The 23985-nt window shown below is 31.8% G+C and overlaps 1 long non-coding RNA gene across 1 annotated transcript; it reads right to left on the minus strand.

Annotated features, from left to right (window-relative positions):
- Positions 1-684: 684 nt before the first annotated feature.
- LOC143058590 (uncharacterized) lies at positions 685-23983 on the minus strand. The gene is made up of 3 exons (XR_012973138.1): positions 23903-23983; positions 4621-4677; positions 685-1024 (listed from the first exon to the last, which is right to left on the minus strand). It is a non-coding gene; the product is annotated as an uncharacterized LOC143058590 (long non-coding RNA).
- Between the last annotated feature and the right edge of the window lie 2 nt (positions 23984-23985).

The following is a 23985-nucleotide window of genomic DNA, read 5'->3' on the forward strand; positions in this document are numbered from 1 at the left end:
TAACTTTATCAGAACTCCCTCTTTTCCATTTACTATGTTATTCTCTGATATGTCCACTATTTCCAAATTTGTCGGTGGTCCTTTATTATAAAATGGTAATACACTTAATGAACGTATACATAAGGCATACGATTCTCTTTGAAATTACAATATACGTTCATGGATGTTATATGTACCTATATATAAGTATCTTTCAATACAGATCAAATCGAGTAAAAATATAGCAATAGTTAATATGGTGTGGTTTTAATCCTTAAAATACATAACAATAAATTTGTTTACTTAATGACAAAATGGATATATTGGTATCGTTTTCTATGCTTATTGTGTGATACAGAAGAGTGTTAATGATCTATAAAGTTTTGAGAGAATAATATTACTAACACATAACATATTCATAAAACTTTGATACAATGTTGACGTTATAAAGTGTCCAAAACGATATGTATGGTAATGTAAAATATTTTAGGTCGTTCTGTCTGACTTTCGACTGTAATGCTTTAGTACACCATTAGAGCAAACTGTAAAAACTGGTTGATACATATGTTACAATTAATATAATGGATTTGATCCACTAGAAATTTTCTGGCTTTGGTCAAGAGACAAATTTGATAAATTTATTCAAGAATTACTCAATTTGCGAATTAAAGTCACCGTTAAACTTTCATATTCCACTTACTCTTAATAAATAAGTTGAATCTTTGAATATGTAATTTGCCAGACTGGAAATAACTGCATTCATAAAAACCATCATTGGCTATCGAAAAGTTTGTTATCTTCAGGTGACACATTCCTATATCATAATTACCATATGTAACGACATTTGTTAGTGTTAAGTTGGGATTTCTTTTTATGCCATCTGTATACGGAATAAGTATAGTTTCATTCGACATAACGTGTGATCCACTTGGACCATTCCACGAACTTTGATCTTCGGACAAACAAGTGCAGTTGAGAACAACTGTATCATACTTATCAACGAATATTTTAGTGGTCTCCTTATAGATGACATTGCACTTGGTTCCTGTCAAAATAAATATTAAACAGATTATATAAAGGCATAATTAAGACAGTAAGGTGTACACATAGTAAGCGTGGATGTTCTCTTTTTGATACCACTTTGTAATAGATTTCCTGGCAAGTTCATTGGTGGTAAGCGGATGGTCGTAACGTAAAGTAACGACCATATGAAAATGGAAGACAACTCTAGTGATAAGTTGTTCTTTTCCGATTAACGTGAAGTAAAAGGTTCATCTGAGCCAAACCGCTTGTCTCATACAAACTGATAGTCAGTGCGTTGATGCTGAAACCAAATTTGATACCAAAATATTCCAATTTTCGTAAAAAAGTCATTCGAAAATTCGAGCATGATGGTTGTTACTATAACAACAAAAATGTTGAGGATGGTTGTAAAGTAAATTGTGATGGTCGTAACTCTTTATGAAATAGGACCGAATAAGGTATGTCAAAAGTCTTAAACGTGTCTTTTATTATATGAATATATTATATGATATGTTTGTGAAGTTGATTTCACCAAATGATAAAAACTAAAAGGGATGAAGAGATGGTAAAGAAGAAAATAAAAACGAATCGAACGAAACAATACAAAATGGAATGAACAGTCACTGTTACTTATAATATCATGTATAAAATTAACCAAGAGGAAAATAGTTGTAAGCGGTTAATTCAATAACAATATAAATTTCTCAAAAGTGGAGAATTAATTTTAAAAAAAGAAACACAGCTATGGTTATAATCAATCTTAGTTGCGAACGAATAAAAAAGCACTAAATTTATCTAATCATTTTTAATTACAAAATAAATTATTCTAAGAAAATGCGTTTTTCTACAAAATGGACATCACATGAAATAACAATATTCTGATTGTTTTTCGTTCAAGTTTGCATCTATTGAAAAGATAAACACTTTTAAAACTATTATGTACCTACTATGTGGGATTTAAAAATAAAATATCTACAATTTAAAATTGATACTTTAAGTCGAAAGAGCATAAGTAAAGAATCAAAATAAGCTAAAAATATTGATAGCTTATGAAGGTCTTTATCGTGACTAGACCATGCCTGCGAATTCGCACGTCCGTACCTGAATTAAAGAGCATACGCTTTTTTTATCCTGGATTTTGAGAAGTCGTTTTGTCATTTGGTAAAGTGAAGCTGATTATAAGATGCACAGTTATTCTCTGTACAATGTCGAAGTTCAGGTATGAGTATTACCCGTGTTCATAGCAAATCCTGAATACGCCTATAGGTACCATGCCAAATTGCCTTCGTTGAAATACTGTAAACCAACTTATTTTCACGGATACTTTATTTCGCGTTTTACCCTTTCTTGACCACTTCGCGGCTATTTAACTTCGCGATTTTCTGATTTACTTGATGAAGTTTAATAAGGAACGATCCAAGTTTTACATATTCGCGTTATTTTTCTACTCGCGAAGATCACGAAAATAAATCGCTCGCGAAAATAAGTTGGTTTACAGTAAGGCAAACATCCCATAGGCAAAATAACACTGATGATTTATATCATAACCGTGTTCTAAGCGACACGTACATGCAGGCCATAGATTAATTTGTTGAACGAAATCAAGCGGTAACTTCTGAAGGGTGCCGAAGCAGGTCTACGGGAGTTTTGAGCGAGGATTTCTTGGCATTGGGTGGAATACTGAATTCATGGGGTCGAAATAAACCTTGTGTTAGCTTGGAACGTATGAGGTTAATATATATTATACACTGCTATCCGCTATACACACTGGATCAAATACATGTATGAGTAGCGTGTAGCCAGGATAATATTTAAAAGATAAAACTTTATGCTTCAACTCAGCGTGTTGGTCTTTTAAAGCTGAATACATTCATACAATATGAACATATAACATAAACATTATTTTCAACCTGCATTTCTATGTTATAGCTGCCACAGTACATTTAGTTCTATCTTATAGTAATATTATCCTGGCTACAAACTTCTCATATTAGATCTTACTCTAAAATTCAGCGCGTGAAGTAGTGAAAAATACATATCAACAATATTCCTACTTTCGAGGTTAACACAATGTTCATTGCGACACGATGGATTCAGTTTTGATTCCGTATCAATATTTAGAACTAATATCAATGATATACTGCAATATATGATCGTCATGCAATCGATAAAAAACAAAGACAACACGTTAAAAACACCAGGACTCCGAAGCGCATTTGTGAATTTACCTTCATCATGAACGACCAAAAGCCCAATATTTGAAGGCCAATGGTTTATAAGAACTGATCAGAACTGCAATAGTTGATTAAAAGTTGAAAATGATTGTTCAAAATTGTACATTCAATAACTTTATCTGCCGACAAGATTGCTGGTAATAATAGTCGTAAATAAAAAAATAAATATGAGGGAATACACGTGTATTCAATAATTTGATGCCTTACAGTGCAGTAAAAAATATATTAGTACTCAACCCTAACATTATATTTAGCTTAATGCGAGTTGATTAGTTTTCACTTTTATGCCTAAATGATGGTCGTTTGGAATACATCAGAACTGTGTTTGTTTAATTCTTTAATTAAATGTCGGCATACCATCATCTGAGTAACAAACAATATTGTTTGTAGTAAACCATATATGACAACTGAGATTATTAACATGGTTGTGTGAACAGAATTTTTTGAATGACTACTTTACGAAAATTGAAATGGTTTTATGTATCAAATCTGGTTTCAATATCAACGCACTCACGATAGGTGTATATGAGACAAGAAGTTTGGCCCAAATGAACCTTTTACTGCACGAAATCGGGACAAAATTATCCCGAGAGTGTCTCCCATATTCGAATCGTCATAGCGATAACATCGTTAGCTTATTAAGTGTTTGAATCAGTGACGTTTTCACAAAGTAAGATTTGTCATGCCCTTTGAATGATTGGTTGTTTTACGCCCTTGGAAAATAAATGTTTATATATGATTCCAATTTTTGTAGAAAGTGCAATGTTTAATGCGAACGTGTTGTCGATGGAGCTTATGGTAATCTAACGTTTTGATGCTACTACAAAATAGTAAAGATTGTGATAAAAATTTTTGAAGTGGGTCTTTAGACTTCGTTTTACCAAAAATGTTTTAGAATGACTATCTGATTGACACCACTCGTTATACGAACAAAAAATTGTGGTAAGAACAAAAGTCAGACTTGTATCATTGCCAATGTGAACAAAGTCGTTGATTACAATTAAAATAGTTATAGCTAGCTACTTTATACATAAATGATAATGAAAAGTATCGAATTTCGAATTGCAATATTGAAAAAGTCAAATGTTCTTCTTATACGTTGTGCATAGGGTTTTTTATGTACTTTTCCGAAATTAAAAGGTCTATAATTGATTGGAATTAAAATTGCATTTCTAAATCCAAATGTTGAATATTCTTTTATTGGTAATGCAAAGGGTTCTTCTGATCCATTCTTACATATTTAATTTGATGCTGCAAAAAAAAACAAATCACGAGTAAACTAAATAAAGGCAACAGAAGTATACCGCTGACGTACAACAAAAACAAACGCCAACATACATAGAAACGGACTATTTGATAACTACTGCCATAATGGATACAATACCTTTGAAAGTCTGAAGTATGAGTAGTAATTCAAACTTGAAAATATATGTATGCATATCTAAAATAACAAAAACAATGTGATTAAATTAGATACATGTACATATATATGAATATGTATTATTTGAACATTTTCCACTCAGATTTGATTGCTATTGTATTCTATTACATGGTATTTTTTCAATAACAATGCAAATGAAATCAAAACCGATTTTACAAACACACACACACACACACACACATACACCAAGGTATATTTTGAAGTATATATCTAAAACATTTTGGTTGTCTATTTTGATTTCATACACGTAACATCACCAGAAAAGTTGGTAGAAATCAATTGTATCCAGGGATATTACATTTCGTTGTTAATGTGTCTTTCATCTTGTACCAATGGTAAAAAAAATCCCGAATATTAGGATATTTGATGACATTTAATCCCATTCAAACTTTACAAGAGCTAGGCTCTTAAGTGAAATGCTGAATGTACATTGTGATGACTTGTGATGACTTATGTCTCTAGAAACGTTTCTTTACAAGAAGAGACGCTTAACTATTAATTATAAACTAAAATCACTTAGACTTTGAATAAAATTAAAATAAAAAAGGACATTACCTAGTCAATCTTCTTTCCAAGCATAAATCTTTCAGTAAAAGAGCTGACTGATTATAAAAAAAAGTCTTCCCTAAGTATTTCCTCATACATATGTTAATATTTTTGATATTGAATAATTAATAGGAAATATAACTATTTGACATCAAGCACTTCAATTTTTTTTTTCATGAAAAACTAATTTCTTATAAATACTTTTAAAGTCAAAGTTCAGTGTATGGATAGGAGTATAATTGAGACGGTTGATAATTTCAAGCTACAATTTAACAGTAATGCAAAAGTTGAACAGTGAAGTATTTTCAAAAGCATTAAAGAACGTTGGAAATAGGTAAAATGAAATACGAGGAGATTCAAACTCTAACATACATAAGAACGTTAAGACATCTCCAACATAAACATGCATGAAAATGAAGCCTTTTCGTTGCACAAGATATATAACCTGTATTAATTCTATGTAGATCGAATACTAGGGAAACATCAACATAATGCAAAGCATGCACGGTTAACTCTAATTACTGTTGAGATCAGTTTCAACCTTTCACTAAAACTATCATAATAATATGCCGCAGAACTGTTCTAAACAGTTCTAAAACAGTTCGATCTACCTTAGAACAGTTCTTCCTTAGAATAGTTCTTTCTTAGAACATTTCTTCCTTAGGTCAGTTCTTCTTTCGAAGTATTCTAGGTTAGAGCTGTTAGAACTCGATCTATGGTTGAGTTGTAGACCTATTGAATTCAGTTATAGTGTAGAACTGTAGAACTGTCAGATTCAATTTTACGGGGTAGTGGTGAACAAAATACAGATTAGACGTGGTCTGTATTACATGTATAGGATCCATAACATTTTGCTATAATCTAAAAAGATTTCGTTATCATAAATGTGACCTGGTTAATATCAAAATCGAACTGGATCTCTATTTTATGATCCATGATTTCGAATTTCTAAAATATTTGGTAGATTGCTATTCAAATTATCATCCGGAAACCAACGCAAACTCACTAATAAAATAATTAAGAAGAATAATTATTGGATGGTAAATGTCAAAATCACCTAGTTCCAACCTGTATTTTAATCCCCACAACACCCTTTTAAGTCTTTCAAATATGTCGTCAAGAGTACTCAAAAAATCGTCCAGAAACACTTGTAACTGACGAACAAACGGACGGACAAACATGTGCATCACTCTATATTCCCTTCGTGAAAATTAATGATGTATAGCAAATATAAATCCCCACAACACCCTTTTAAGTCTTTGAAAAATGTCGTCAAGAGTACTCAAAAAATCGTCCAGAAACACTTGTAACTGACGAACAAACGGACGGACAAACCTGTGCATCACTCTATATTCCCTTCGTGAAAATTAATGATATATAGCAAATATAATTGATGTAACCTTAGTCGATTTAGTACAGCAGTTCTAAAATTTCAGTAATACTTGTAAGGGGTATAATTCTATAATTTACTTAGAATTACTCATTTACGAACCTTTTATAGCTGACTATTTGGTATGGGCTTTGTTCATTGTTAAAGGCGATACGATGACCTATACGGTGTTGTTAATTTCTGTGTAATTTTGGTCTTTTGTGGAGAGTTGTCTCATTGGAAATCATACCACATCTTCTTTTTTTTTATATATTAGTATTGAAAATTTTGAACAATGAAGACGTCTCTAAAACAGAGAGTGCTACATGTGCCAATTTGAGCATTATTTTATAAACCAACTAAGTACATTATTGCCAAAAATGACTGTTTATTAAAAACCCTAACTGTCCTTCATACAGACAAACTGGGCTTTAATACAGGGCCATAACAGAAAATATCGGTCAGTAAAAATGGCCTCGGATGTCTGTAATGGCCCTCGGCGTTGCCTCGGGTCATTATAGACTTTCTCGGCCATTATTACAGACCTTGGACATATAACAGGGCCATTATAAAAATACCCATTCATTACAGTCGATTCCATTGAGTGTGTAGGCAAAGGTAGTATCCTTTGTTAGCCTGCTTGCTAGCTGAATTAGGTTAGGTAAACTACCCTCCTTTAAGAGTAGACTAGTCAGACAGACAACCAATCTACCTGTCTATAGGACTAGGCTACTTCGAGGGTAGTATAACTTACCTAATAATGACTTCACGGTTCAGCTAACAAGCAAGCTAACCAAAGATACTACCTTTGCCTACACACTCAATGGAATCGGCTGTAATACTGTAATAATATACACTAATGACTTATCAGCTAATCAGCGCATTACATGTAGCGCAATATGCCAAAAAAACTGGTTGCCTTAGCATGCTTAGCATTATGTAACATACATAATGTAAGGCTTTTAATTTGAATGCATAACTCAAGTATCAGTTGAAACAAAAACATTATTATATTTGGTTAAATGTGAAAATAAGTGAATCTTGATTATTTTTTCCAAATATCAAAGTTAATACCGGTATATGATATACCGGTATTAACTTTGATATTTGGAATATCATATTATATTATTCACTTGTGATAACATATTTTTTTCTCATTGTTGTTAAGGTATGCACTTAAAAATCAATTAAAAGCGGAAATAAATTCAAATACATTTAAGTGTTTCAATAGCTAAGTGTCAGTCGTTATATAGATGTTGTGTGACCTAAATAATTTGTATCTATTATTCAGAAATATGTGCCAATTGAAATACAATTTTTTTTTTTTTTTTAACATTTTTCGACTTTTTGAGGATGAAAAAGTAACATACTTGACGACCTTGATCATGTTGATATCCAAAAATAACTTTAGTTGTACATTTCAGACTCTTGTTTGAGTAGCTTTGGTGTAAATAACAATCATAGAAAACCCAAGCTCTGAAATATCTCACAAACTAGGAATTGTTTTAATCGATCTGCAGGTGCTTAATCATAGAAAGTTCACAGAGGAAAAATGTTATGTTCTTATGTCTCAAGTATAGTTCTCAATGTAAATCACTATTTGTTTTACTGGAAATTTCTACGTTAAAACTTTATTGTTAATGTACCCATATTGCATAAAGTTTGATTAAACGGTGCGGTTTTCGTCCAATTACCGTGTTGGGTCACAGTCTTAACTAAGATAGCTAGCATGAATGTACTTTTTGTTGTTAATATAAAAAGATGTGGTATGATTGCCAATAAGACAACTGGCTACAAGAGACTAAAATGACAAAGAAATTAACAACTAGAGGTCACCGTACGGCCTTCAACAATGATGTTAAGGCAGTCATGTGTGTGCAACATTGCCAGACTAAAACTTTATTCAAGTGTGTGTATTGCAATAAAGATTCTTTCAATGACGATTAAATGGTGCCAATTGATGACAAGATAAATGTTAAAGTCATGCAACGAAAGCTTGACATATGATTTTAGACCTTTGTTCACATGTTACAGTTCATATTGTACCAGACTGAGTCTTCTCCGTATGGTTATATAATTACATTCGATGTATGTTTCATTATAAATCGTGATTCTGATTGGCTACTCTGCAATCTCGCGTTATTCCTTAAGCAATGTCATCACACAATAAAATATATCATTTTATTTATGAATCGTGTTTTCCGGATCCTAGCTAAATAATGTAATTTATACACATATGGAAGTTTTTAACGACCTTGACTGGCTATACAGCCCTTGCACGGTCGGTAAATAAGTATTGAATGCTTCTTTTCGTAAATTCATAGGGTTGTAAAAGCGTTGACCGTACGTGCGGACATTTTTAGAATGACACCCTTGTCAACCACAAACTCTGGACCTTTTCACTCTATTCGGTCGTGTGTTGTTTTTTTCTTAGTATATTGATTTTTTTAGATGTTGATCATGCCGTGGTATGGATTATATTTGGGGGAAAAAAGTTTGATTCCAGTTTTTGGAGAAAAAAATAATTTGTTTTTGATCCTGAGATTATTTTTTTTGTTTGTTTCACCCTCAGCTGCCACTACGTATATGTAAGTTTGTATGCCATAACCATTTAATGTAAATGTGTTTGTGCTAATAAAATATTGTCTATTGTCTATTGTCTATTGTAATGTTAAAATTGAAAGAAAAAAAAAATGTTTTCGACGGGTGCGACTTTTTACCCCAATATACCCCAACATACCCCAATATACCCCAATATACCTCAAAAAACAGTTTCAACATTATATTATTGAATAAAAATATCATTTAAGGCAATTCTATGTTATTTTAACACCAATAATACTTTATTTTATAAATATATTTAATTCTAAATCACTTTTTTCATTGAAACTTGTTCCGTTCTTGTCAGCCGCTTACGATCACAAAATGACTTTTTACCCCAATATACCCCAATATCTTCCAATAAAACGTTTCAGTACAATATTAATGTTGTGGAATGATATTTTACCCATGTTTATCTCAAAAAACAACTCTATTCACATTTGTGTGTATTTAGAAGCTTTTAAAACTCCAGTAAAACTCGATCACTGATAATGGTAACACTAAAGACCAGAACGGACCTTAAAATATACAGGGCAATTTTTAAATTGCTATTTCTTTTTCACTCCTCCAAATTTAAGTTTTATTCAATAACATTTGTATTTTCTTAATTAAATTTGAAATGTTTTTCATACATCCATTAATGAAATTTTTTACTTATGTTTTGAAATATTTTTTCAATTTTGATTTTTTTTCTCATATTCTTGAAATTAATGCCTCAAATAAAATTTGAAAATGTTCTTCTACATGAAATAAGATTTTTAAATTTTCATAGAACAAATATGTTTAATAATCACATGTTTAAAATTACGTAAACTTGGACGGACCGGAAATTACAAAGTTGGTAGTTTCAAATAAACTTCAAATCTGATGTACAGTAGTTGTCGTTTGTTTATGTAATATATACGTGTTTCTCGTTTCTCGTTTTGTTTATATAGATTAGACCGTTGGTTTTCCCGTTTGAATGGTTTTACACTAGTAATTGTGGGGCCCTTTATAGCTTGTTGTTCGGTGTGAGCTAAGGCTCCGTGTTGAAGGCCGTACTTTAACCTATAATGGTTTACTTTTTAAATTGTTATTTGTATGGAGAGTTGTCTCATTGGCACTCACACCACATCTTCTTATATCTATTCAAATTAGAAACTTGTAAAAAATAAAATTTATTAAATTCCATTCATCTAGACGAGAAAAAAAAATTCTGATGCCACAACCCCGGCCTGAATGGGGAGATTAAAAGACTGGAATGGTCATCAATCTTACGGTGGGATTCAGTTAAAGTTGAGAACTATTTATTCAATGGATTGCTTTCTTATTTTAAAGTCGAGGCTAGTCATTTATCAAAATCAGCCAAGTTTTAAAGGATTATATGTTTGTGATATCAAGGATTTGTATAGTTAGACTATACAAATCCTTGGTGATATATATATATACATATATACAACTCGTCTAAACATCAACCCAACAATGTCAGATCTGTAAATTTGCTTTCGCAAATTTTTTGTTCTTCCCTCGCGGGATTCGAACCCATGCTACTGAGATATCGTGACACCAAATCCCCTGCACTGCAGCCGTCCTGCTAGACCACACGACCACCTGGGCTTCACAATAATAAAGCTTTCGGTGGCCGTGTGTTACCTTTCCTCGTCAGTTTTAATCTAGCGGCGTACTACAGTACATGATATATAAGGCATGGAGATGTTATTGTTACAGATCAGCTCAATTATCTATAGTAAAGGATCCTACAAATTAATGCAAGATACAGTCACAGAAAATAATTATATTTATAAGTACGTCTGATATATATATAAACTTGACCTAAATGATAACATTAAAAGACATCAAGTCAAGAAATTCCGTATATTTTTTTAATTCATTTATCTTCATAATTTATTACTAATTCCAGACCGACTATGCAAGGGTTGTATAGTCAGCCAAGGTCGTAAAAAACTTCCATTTGTTGTCTCATTCCAGCCTTTAGTTAGGATTGAAAACGAGAAAAAAAACATATTTTTAGATAGGAGGTATATCTAAAAAGAAAAGCCTCAATGGTCCCGAATTCTCTATGTGCATTGAAAAGGGGAACCAGCAAATCACTCGAATATCATAAAATACTAACAAACTAAAAAGCATAAACACGATAAATTTTGAATCACTGGCATTTATAGCCACAGATAAGTACTCAGAATATGTCACACTGTGCCCTATGTAGTTTCCTTTGAAATATCTAAAGCATGGCACTGGCTGCGCGTAGTGCGGACCTATGATGTAGATGATATTTGTCGGCATCCCCCAATAGACTTATTACTTATCAATTATATCTAAATTATCGGGCACTCGTCTTATCAGCCGATAATTAATATACGATTTGACTGAACGTATAGACTCTCTAAACTGTGGCGTGAATATAGATGACTTCAAATTGAGTATTCTCTTGTACGCAGACGATATCGCATTGATAGCACCAGATGAGAACAGTTTACAAAGTATGCTAAACGTGGTGACAGATTGGTGTTCAGAGTGGAAATTGTGTATCAACATTAATAAGACTAAGATTGTTCATTTTCGACCACAATCCTGTAGTAAATCAAACTTTATATTCCAATGTTCTGATAAAGTAATCGATTATAGTGACAGTTACAAGTATCTTGGAGTTTGGTTTGATGAACATTTGACTTTTTTTAAAAACGCAAAAGAATTGTCAAAGGCTGCTAGTCGTGCGTTAGGAACGTTATTTGCAAAAGTAGTAGAGACGGGAGGTATGACGCATTGGTCCAACTTGTTTCACAAAGGATAGGCGAACGGCGAACGGCTAACGGCGTACGCCGTATTTTGACTCAAAACAAGTAAACCGGCATATCATCCAACATTAGGAAAATAATAATTTAGCCTTTAAATCTGCATTTTTGCATAATTACATATTTAAGGAGTTTTATTAAAACATTGACGAAAATATTCATGCTTTAATATTTTTATTATCTTAATTTAATTGTATTTTAGGTTGTCATTGCTTTATTTTTAAAGAAATTTTCTGTTTCGTAATAGGTTTAGAGATTAATTATTATGTTTTAAAAAAAAAAAAAACGTTTTCTCTTCACCATCTTCGAAGTATGAAGATAAATTGCACATAACAATAATATTTTTTCGTTTACTGGTTGTTTTTCAGTATTTGTAACCTTCAGTTTTTCTCTCTTACACTCTTTCCGCCATCTTGAAATGAAAATGCGCCGCCTTCGCCTGAGTCCTGAGATAGGCGAGGGCGGCGTAAGCCGTTATTGCGCGCGCATCCAAAATTTTGTGAAACAAGTGCACCGGGCGTTCGCCACCGGCGAAAGGCGTACGCCTTTTTCCGGAAACAAGTAGGACCATAAAGTATATACCAAACTATACTCCTCTACAGTAGAACCGATATTGATGTACGGAAGCGGTATTTGGGGCACAAAGGAGTTCAGTTGTATCACTGCCGTCCAAAATAGAGCTTGTAAATACTTTCTTTCTGTCGGAAAGCATACATCAAATATTGCGACAAGAGGTGATATGGGATGGACATCGTGTTGGACTAAACAACGCATAAACTTTTGTCGACTTCTGTGCAGACTTTCACGTACTAATGAAACTAGAAAATCATATAAAATCTTCAAGTGGATTTCACGTCGAAAAAAAGGATGGACTTTCGAAGTTGAAAAGACCCTTAATCGTTTGTATATTAAAGATACGGTTAATGACTTATCTATATCAACAAAATGTGCCATGCGATTGGTTAGTGATAAACTTGTCGACCTTGACAATACAGAATGGTACATACACAGAACTTTTTAATGACAAATACAACACGCGAAATGGGAACAAACTTCGGACATTTCGTATGTACAAAAACTCTGTGAACACTGAAACATACGTTAAATTAAACATTTCTAGAATGGAGAGACGAACTATGGCCCTCTTCCGCTCAGGCTCTCTTCCTCTCGCAATTGAAGTAGGGAGATACTCCAGACCGCCTATTCCTACAGAGGAACGATTATGTGTATTGTGTGATGCTAGAGCAATTGAAGATGAAAAACATTTCCTACTGGAATGTCCGTTGTATAGTGACCTAAGATATGACTTATTTTACGAATGTTGTAAACACATTACGAATTTTGACAATCTGAACATTAATGACAAATTTTTAAGTATTATGAATGGCACTGAAATCCAGCATTATTTTTGTAAAAGTCTACACAAATTTTTTATCCGTAGAAAATTATTTTTATAATGATTCAACGTCTTTTTTTTTATGCCTAATTTAGACAAATTAAAGGGTTTTATTTATTTTATAAGTTTATATTCTATAAATAGTTAAATTTTTATTTTATTTATTAGACAATGTGATTCATGAACTGATATTCAATTATATATGGAAATCTTTGAGAATTTTTATCATTTTTGTGACATAAGTATATGTTTTATATAAAACTAATTATTAGAGTTTTAAGCTGAGGATTATTTATTTGGGGAAAAAAATGTATATTATTTTTAATATTTTATTTTTACGCTATTTTAATTTGTAAATATGTATTTGGTATAACAGTGTCTCGTAAGTCAGTTTTTGGCTGGATATTGGTTGTTTTATTATGGATGTATATTGTGTATGAATTATTTTATTGCAATCAATATGTGACACTTTAATAAACAAATTATTTATTTATTTATTTTATACCTTACCTGTCGCGAACAAAAATATGCCGTGACGCAGAAGCAATAAAATTTGAAATAATAAAATAGAGAAATCATGGAAATGGACTTTAGGTAACAGGTATACGTAAATGGCTTGTCCGGCGATTTTTATAAGAAACTGTATACACGTAGAACAAAAAGATAATGAAGAAACAAGAATGTGTCCAAAGTACACGGATGCCCCACTCAATCATTTTCCATGTTCCATGGACCGTGAAATAGGGTAAAAATCTAATTTGGCATTAAAATTAGAAAGATCATATCATAGGGCACATGTATACTAAGTTTCAAGTTGATTGGACTTCAACTTCATCAAAAACTACCTTGACCAAAAACTTTAACCTGAAGCCAAAAACTTTAACCTGAAATTTGCACTATCATTTTCTATGTTCAGTGAACCGTAAAATTGGGGTCAAAACTCTAATTTGGCATTTAAATTAGAAAGATCATATCATAGGGCACATGTATACTAAGTTTCAAGTTGATTGGACTTCAACTTCATCAAAAACTACCTTGACCAAAAACTTTAACCTGAAGCCAAAAACTTTAACCTGAAGCCAAAAACTTTAACCTGAAATTTGCACTATCATTTTCTATGTTCAGTGAACCGTAAAATTGGGGTCAAAACTCTAATTTGGCATTTAAATTAGAAAGATCATATCATAGGGCACATGTATACTAAGTTTCAAGTTGATTGGACTTCAACTTCATCAAAAACTACCTTGACCAAAAACTTTAACCTGAAGCCAAAAACTTTAACCTGAAATTTGCACTATCATTTTCTATGTTCAGTGAACCGTAAAATTGGGGTCAAAACTCTAATTTGGCATTTAAATTAGAAAGATCATATCATAGGGCACATGTATACTAAGTTTCAAGTTGATTGGACTTCAACTTCATCAAAAACTACCTTGACCAAAAACTTTAACCTGAAATTTGCACTATCATTTTCTATGTTCAGTGAACCGTAAAATTGGGGTCAAAACTCTAATTTGGCATTTAAATTAGAAAGATCATATCATAGGGCACATGTATACTAAGTTTCAAGTTGATTGGACTTCAACTTCATCAAAAACTACCTCGACCAAAAACTTTAACCTGAAGCGGGACAGACGGACGAACGGACGAACGAACGGACGAACGAACGGACGAACGGACGCACAGACCAGAAAACATAATGCCCCTCTACTATCGTAGGTGGGGCATAAAAAAAAGTTGGTAACCGATATTGGGTCCGACTTCTTCACATTTGAAAATGACAAGGAAAAAATAGACCTAATTTCAAATTTAAACCAAAAATAAGAAATTTCAAACTTAATTTATTGTGCAATCTGGCGAATTTTTTTAATGAAAATTAGAAAAAAATATGTCGAATTTTTCTGTCTTTTGATATACAATTTTCATTTTATCAGCAGGGTGTTCATTACTATTATTATATTTAGTTATTTTACGAGAGTATCCTAAGTATCCTAAGTATCTATTACGTACACCCCTAAAGGTAAAAATAGATTTGACTGCAGTATATCTGAGGTAGTTAATGCGCACCTTTGATGTGCATTATCCAGATAATAGCACAGTAAGAACAAAGAGATTTTACCCATGCCATGTGTTAATTAAAAGAAAAGGACTGCTTGGCGTTCATGTATATGCCATATATGTTAAGGTATAAATTATACATTCTATTAAATTATAAACCTATATAACTTCTCCGAACATTCATTCAGTGTTCACATTTTTCGACCACAATTTAGCATGAAATATTTGCTGCTTCACAATAAGGAAGGCAAAATATAACGTGCAATGGGAAATTCAAACTTATAAGCCGAAAACAAACCGACAATGCCAGGCAAAATAAAACGAAAAAAAAACGACCAACAGACAATAAAACACAACAGAAAACTTAAAAAATAATTGTTTCATAATTTCACTCATTCAAGAAATGTTTTACTAGCTTAAAAGAATTTAAATTAGATATAGTCAATCATTTTGGTTTTGACAGAGTTTATACCATAACATATTTGTCTCAGTCCCTGATGGTCACGTGAGAATGATGGTAGTCCATCAAGAATATACAATAAGGTTGTCAGATAAATGTGCATTGCGGATTAAGAAGTTGGATATCAAACTTGAATATACAAATTGAGGCAAATTCAACACGGATATATATTTTCTCTTCAACAATATTTTAATTCTCTGATCTTAATTTTCATTTAAACAAGGCTAATACATTTTATGGCATGTACAATAAAAATGAACATCAGATAAAATTGAGAATGGAAACGGGGAATGTGCCAAAGAGACTTTAAAACAACCAAGAGCAGACAACAGCCCAAATGATTGGTCTTAATCCAAGTGGGGATTAAATGAACAGACGACGAACAGCAAACAATGGATCCAACATTTAATAATGTCAACTATATATATATATATATATATATATACATACCACAAGACCACAAGATACCCTTTGAATAAATTTACATACTTTAACTATACCAGAGACATATTATACATGTCTCTGACTATACTATGAAATTTATTTTTGCACAAAAACGAATTCAGAAAGTTATAACTGTATGAACAGACAACAGACATGCACCAAGTGATGGATACGATTTTGTTTTAAATTATTGAATTCATATTAATTTACGGTACGTCTAAACACTGCGAAGGACTCCTTAGTCCACGAAGGACTAGAAGGAGTGCTGTTATGTGTATTATTTTTACTTCGCTCTCACCCCATATGGAATTTACTGACCATGTATATATCATATTAGGTCACTAACACACTATGTAACTAATACTACTCATTATGGTTGTATTGAAATACAGATTGACAACTCATGGTCCGAGATCATGTAATATTTGCCACATGACGCTCCTATTTCTTTCTACCATCATCATTTTATTCATTAAATATTGCTATAAACATCGATGTTTGACATCCAAACAAAATGGGAGTAGTATATACCTTCAGAGCTTCTCCATGGTATATACTTGTGAAATATATAGACGAAATTCGGTATTGGTGTGAATCTACATCTCACTAAAACAATTTTTGAATTACTATTTTGAGAGAACACTCACCAAACCAAAACGGACGTATGGTAAGATATAACCATAAAGGCATTTAGTTTTCGTCAGACACAAGATAAATAATCACTCCCAAAAACGTATATATGCATGCAGTTTCAAATATCAAGAACAATTAGCGGTCGATGCATGTCTATATAGGTCACTGTTAAGTCCGTTTACTAACTGTTTAGAGTCAGACATGTCACTTGTACATTCTTGGAAGCCTTCGTGTACCCCATTCGACGATGGGAAATCTTCTCTGATAGTTCTCTGACAACATAAGCATGTATGGTAATTCTGTTTATCTGTATACAAGTGGTTGGCCTCGTCTGTCCCAACAATCAAATTAACGAAACGCTCTGCTTTGTCTGGTAAAAAGGACCTCTGGAACTCATCCTCAATGGCACTTATACGTCAGGAAACTTTCATATATGATGAGTTTATTTACAAGTATACAAGTAAAGATTGTTTCAAGAACAACGAGGTTGTGACGAATTATTCTATATAAAATCGTCAACAACAGTTATACATTACTAAGATATGTTTTTATACCAACTACTTTACTACTAATTTTGATAATTGACCGCTATCCTGTTTTTATTGAAATTAATTAATTTTTTTACATGTTTCTTCAGAAATTATAATATTTTTATGCTTTAAAGGGAATTTCAGGTCCTTTGTGCTCTTATCAAACTTCTTTGGGGTCCTTAGTGCTCCTTTGTGCTCTTATCAAACTTCTTTGGGGTCCTTAGTGCTCCTTTGTGCTCCTTTGTGCACAAAGGAGGTCCTTTGCGGTGTTTTTAGAGACCGTGCATGGAATATAAAAAAAAATTGTAAAAAAAAATCCTCAAACAAAATAATGTATAAGTTTAGAATTATAATATATGTATATCCATTAATGAAATTAATGATAATTGGAATTCTTTTCACAAATAATTTAGTTAGTGATTGTCAGATGAATTTAAATAAGTAAGAACGAAATGTTAAAAAGAAAATAAAAAAAAATCATGCATGTTGCACTGTTGTATTTTTATTCAATTGAACACTTTAAAATTGCGTAAGATTTGCGATACTTAGCATTTAAAAATCGCCAGATTTAAACACAAGTTAAAAAAAATTCCGGTAACGTAAATCAGATGTGCAATAATTTTTAATTTGGGAAATGCAACATTTGATTTTTAAGGTAAAAAGTACTGTTCTTTAAACTTAATATTTTAATTTTATGCTAAATGCATAAAACGCAATCGGAAATTGTTCCATTTTTATGTTGTATACACTTCCGAAATTAAAAATTTATTTTCAATAATTTAAACAATTAAATTATTGTTTCTCAATTGTCATCGGTGTATTAAACTCGCTATACCCTTTCTGTTAATTCATTCGAAGTGACAACATTCATTGAATATACACCTGTGTACACCTGAGGCTAAATTGGTGAAGGTAAAGTTCAAACCAATTATACTCAAATCGAGAAATATACAATGACTTTTATACAAAATAATATACACTCTCTATTCACACATATTTTTCATTGAAATGGTTATCAAAGTTATAACGGTAAATAAAACGTAAAATATTTTCAGTTCAAGATCAGTAAAAACGTTCATTAGATATTTTATGAAAAAATCCCAACAATAATTTTTTAAATTAATTCGAAAATACATGTTCGACGCAGTATGATTGGGCCAGGTATCAAGGCTAGGTATTCCCCGAAGTAGCAAAATATGTAATAAATGTTCTTCAAATACTGTCGAAGATGAGGCTCATTTTCTATTTGATTGCATAGAAATTGTGGTCAACGGAAAAAAAGTCACAGGAAAAAAAGTCACAAAACCTCTAGGAAAAAAAGTCTCAAGAAAAAAAGTCACAGGAAAAAAAGTCACAATTAATAAAATTATTTGAAAGAAGTATATAAAATGTTTTTTAAGAAGTATGTTGGAATGCACATGACAAAAGTGATTTTGTATATCAGCTGTATGAAATAAATAATTAAAAAAATTGCAGTTTTGTTAAATAAAAATAATACTTCTTGTAAAAGTGTATCAGATCAATTATTTTTAAATAAAAGCTTTTAAAATTTATATAGGTAAAGCGCACATCGATATTAACAGATTTCGTTTTATTTATGGGTTAATAAAATAAAAAAATATATTCTTTTCATCATTTAAAAAAAAAAAAAAAATACACTAAAAAAAATTATAATAGTAAAAGTGTAATAATTTATGTTCTCTTTTTCAAAACAAACTCTTAAACAAACAGGATAAGCCATTTGTTTCCTTTTCATTCATGATAAGCCCTAGTTGTTTTTCATGGGTAGGGCTTCCTTCCAAAAGAGGAAGTGAAAGGTCTACAAAAAAGGGAAAGGTGCCACAAGAAGCCACTAATTAATCTCAACAGTCACTGTCAATAAATGTTGTAATTACATAATTATTGTTAATGGGGATGCTTTGTTTGTTTAACATGTAATTGAAGGATTCTCATGATATTGGTAAAAACACAGCTATAGAAAAACAAAAATCACAATAACATGTGGTCAAACCATATCATAGACTTTCTAACTTTGACTCAAATTAAAGAAAATGTATGACTTCATTTACTTTTCTATATAAGAAAAAAATAATTTCAAGTGTTATTAAATCAAATATGGAAGTCATCAAGAGCAACAAAGGCGGGTCCAAACTTTGCTACCAGGGGTACATGTACACCAAGCATACTACCAGAAAGACAGTACAGTGGTGGAAATGTGTGAAGCGATCCAGCAAAAAAAAGGATATGGGGTACAAAAAACACAAAACCATACTTGCACATGAACAGCAGAAAAAAAACCACACACAGACAAAAGTCATTACCAATATATAAGTGCAGATCATATGACAGTTTTCATACAAAATATAAATTGTGATTTTTTTTCCTGTGACTTTTTTTTTTTTTCCTGTGACTTTTTTTCCTGTGACTTTTTTTCCGTGACTTTTTTTCCGTGACTTTTTTTCCTACATTCGAAATTGTATGTTAGCAAGTATTGCAAAATATAATTCTTATTTTAATCATATGAGCAGTCAAAACAAAATTATCTGGTTATTTACATATGTTGTGCTACGTTTCTGTACAGTTTTACCAAAAACAGCAAAAGCACTGTCATATCAAATACGGTTTATCTCCCTGACTGCATTAATATTAACATCATCGGCACTATTCATGTTTCAGACCAACGAACTAAGTAACTCACATTGTTGTGATAGCAATTGAATATAGTCTTGGTTTTTACTAGAGTCCCATTTAAGGTATTTGTGATCACTTGGCTAACTGTTGCACTTAATATTGTTATTTAGACCTATCTCGTATGATAAAGGAGCATGATCAGAAAATTCATTAAAGTCTATTACACCAAAGTTCTTGATAATATCATAATTTTCGGGACAAACCAGTAAGTAATCATTTACACTTTGACTTTTGACCCACTTTGACCCCTAGATGTACAAAAAGTATAAGATCCAAGAGAATCATTACCGAGACGACCAGTCCTGAATTGTAACATAGTTGTATTAACTTGCGTCCATATGCGTTTATTACTTTGTCCATCGAGCATCGATAGGAGATACATCGGGCTCAACGCAGTCGATATACTTTTCTAAATTATCAGTCTCAAGAATATCATTCAGCTCGCCAGTGCGGCTATTCATATCACCACAAACAATAACTGAACTTTTATATTTATTTAAAAGTATTTTCTATATCATCATGAAAATCATTATCATAAATACGATTAGAATTAGACTTTTCGTGAGGTATATATAAACAAAACATATATAAAAATCATCATTCAAATTAAAATATAACTTAGAAAACTTTATAAGCACAATACCATGATCATATTCTATTTCGATAGAAATACCTTCAAAAATATTATTTTTACAAAAAACAGCAATACCTCCTTCTTCTCTTTGACCTATATATTTCTTTCCATTAACAGAAGTTACCATAGTGAAACCTTCAATATTTATCAAAATGTCTTTTTTTAACCATGTTTCACATAAAAATAACACATCATAACTATTTATTAAGTTCAAGAAATCATTGTCATCATAACAAGACTCTAAGCCATTAATGTTCCATGATACATATTTTAAAGTGTATGCATGTTCTCTGGGTAACCGCTAAGGTTTATATTCCTGGCCGCCAACATGAATTTTGTCCCTGACAAAGTAGGCTTTTACGTTTTGGTCTCTAAGTTCTTTCATGAGTGGTAATAGTTCTTTCCTGCAATTTTGAACATCTGTTGGTAACTGTTCTGATATTCCAAACGAAGAATTTTTCAATGTTTTAGCGATTTTTTCGCACTAGTTCACGATGTACATATGAAGAGAATTTGGCTAATATTAGCCTGGTCTTCTCTCCTTTTCTACCAATACGATGGGCATCTGACAGCTGAATTTGATCTAAGTTTTCGAGCTTCATTGTAACTTTGCAAAAGTCAAGTACAATATCCGGACAATTTTCAACTTCAGTTTCTGGAATATTGTAAAATATCAAATTGTTCGACATTGATTTCATTTGGACGTCCAGAAAACTTTCTTTTAGTTTGTCATTTTCCTTCTTCATATCGGACAAAGAAGATCGAAATTCATGGCCAACATTTTTAACTTCCTTACTGTTAATAGTTTTTAAAGATTTAGAAATGTTATTGGCCTCTGTTTTAAGTTCCGTTAGATCACACTTGTGTTTGTCATAGTTATCGCTGATGTGCTGTGAACACCTTTCTACCTGTTCCATACGGTCATGGAGAGATTTAGAACCCTGTTCAAGACGGACAACTTTGGCATTAATTGAAGTAACAAGGCTATCAATTTGTTCAAGTTTATCAAGTTTCTCTTGTCCATGTGTTGAAATATTTCATCCACCAATGGTGGTCTCTGTTGTGATATTTGTGACTGTGTAAAAGGCGATACATGTTGCATACTAGGTGGTGGGTACATTCCTGTTGTAGGACTAGAGCAGAAATATTACTGTGACAACGGGATATGATATCTTCAACTTTCTCCTCATTTTTAACGAAGCTTCAAAATCATTTTCCTCTGACAATTGTGTCATTCAGGTTGTTGATATCTTAATATAGCTATATATACCTTTGTAATAGCAAACATGCGAATTTGTATGGAAGATTTGATTTTAGAAAGAAAAATATATCAAAATCATTAAAAAAAAATGGTATTTTTTTTTTATAACACTGTTAATTCATCCCTCACCATATAGATCTCTCCTACTTATGATGTAGTCGTCATAGAGCACAGAAATATAAAGACTGACTGAGCAAACATGCGTCCTGATTTTTTTTCTTCTTCAGCCAACGATTAGTAAGAACTTTTGATGTTCGTAATTAAAAAAAGCAAAAACTTTGCCTTAGTAATTTCAAGATTTTATAGGGTATTATTCGCCATAAATACAAATTGTCATATTATAGCGATAGTTTTAACATTGCCAATTAGAGAGAGGTTTGGCTTGCCATAAAACCAGGTTCAACCCATCATTCCTAAATTGAGAAGATTCACAATATTACTACCATGATTCATTGTAACTCCATTTACCAGTAAATTTCATTAACTTCTCTAACAAAAAAAAAAAACCCAACACTTTCTCCCACATGGACTTTTTTTTAATTCAACGAGCTAAAAAAATGCCATAGAGCAATTTCATTGATGATTCATATTGACCATTCGGTATATGTCCGTGGTCAAAGCTATACGTACATGTAGGACAAATTATTTTGTTGAATAAAATCAAATTCTAATAGATGTTGTTGAAGGACCACTACAGTTTTATCACTGAGTGAAAGATACATACATTTAGGACCACTACAGTATTATCACTGAGTGAAAGATAGATACATTTTATTAACATAAAAAGAAAACTTTAAACGTTAAACATATAAGGATTATTACTTAAAACAAAAATTTGAGAATTGGATTTGACAGATTGGGAGCTCTTTCTTGATTGAGAAAAAATATTTGAGATTTTTTTTTCAAAATTTGAGAAAAATTTTCGAGTTTCATTTTAAAAATATACATCATATCTAACTCTAAAGAAAAGTCAAATTTTCCATCTCCACATGTTAAGGGGAAAAAAAAGAAATTGCAGAAAATTACCGTTATATTTTTAGGTTCGTTCGTTCTGGTTTTTAGTGAAACCTTCGTCAATACCTGAATAAAGAACGGTTTTTAATGCCTATAAATGCACAAAAATGTAAACAGCTGAGTTAAATTTTAATATTTCTACATGTTATATCATTCCTTTTTATCGAAATTGTATTAAAACTGTTTATTCGAGTATATTTGGGTATATTGGGGTAAAAAGTCATTTTGTGATCGTAAGCGGCTGACAAGAACGGAACAAGTTTCAATGAAAAAAGTGATTTAAAATTAAATATTTTCATAAAATAAAGTATTAATGGTGTTAAAATAACATAGAAGTGCCTTAAATGATATTATTATTCGATAATATTATGTTGAAACTCTTATTTTAGGTGTATTGGGGTATATTGGGGTATGTTGGGGTATATTGGGGTAAAAAGTCACGCCGGTTTTCGACGTTTTCGACTTGTCGCCAAATAAAATAGATTGTTTTTCGCCAAAGGCAAAAAAAAAAGTTTGTCCGGAAAAATCCATAGCCCCCCCCCCCCCCCCCCGAAAATGAAATGGTTGCTGCCTAAGGGAGCTAGCTACCTTTTGATTTTAAGACGGGAAGAGCTAGAATGAAATAATTAGAGTAAAGAAGATCTAAAGAAGACGGCAGGAGTTTTGAGTAAAAAAGGCAGGATGACAATTTCAGTACAAAAAAAATCCGGATAAATTAATAAAAAAAAGGCAAGACAGAGATTACAATTAAAATAATCAATACGAAATGTTTCATCCCCCTTCCTCCAAAAAATACCTTATAAAATGATTTACAAAATTGCCGCCTTTTAAAATCACCCAATCAGAATTGCTGTCTTATCAACCAGTTTGGTTTCTATG

The sequence above is a fragment of the Mytilus galloprovincialis genome, chromosome 14, assembly GCF_965363235.1.
Source record: "Mytilus galloprovincialis chromosome 14, xbMytGall1.hap1.1, whole genome shotgun sequence".
NCBI classification, from domain to species: domain Eukaryota; kingdom Metazoa; phylum Mollusca; class Bivalvia; order Mytilida; family Mytilidae; genus Mytilus; species Mytilus galloprovincialis.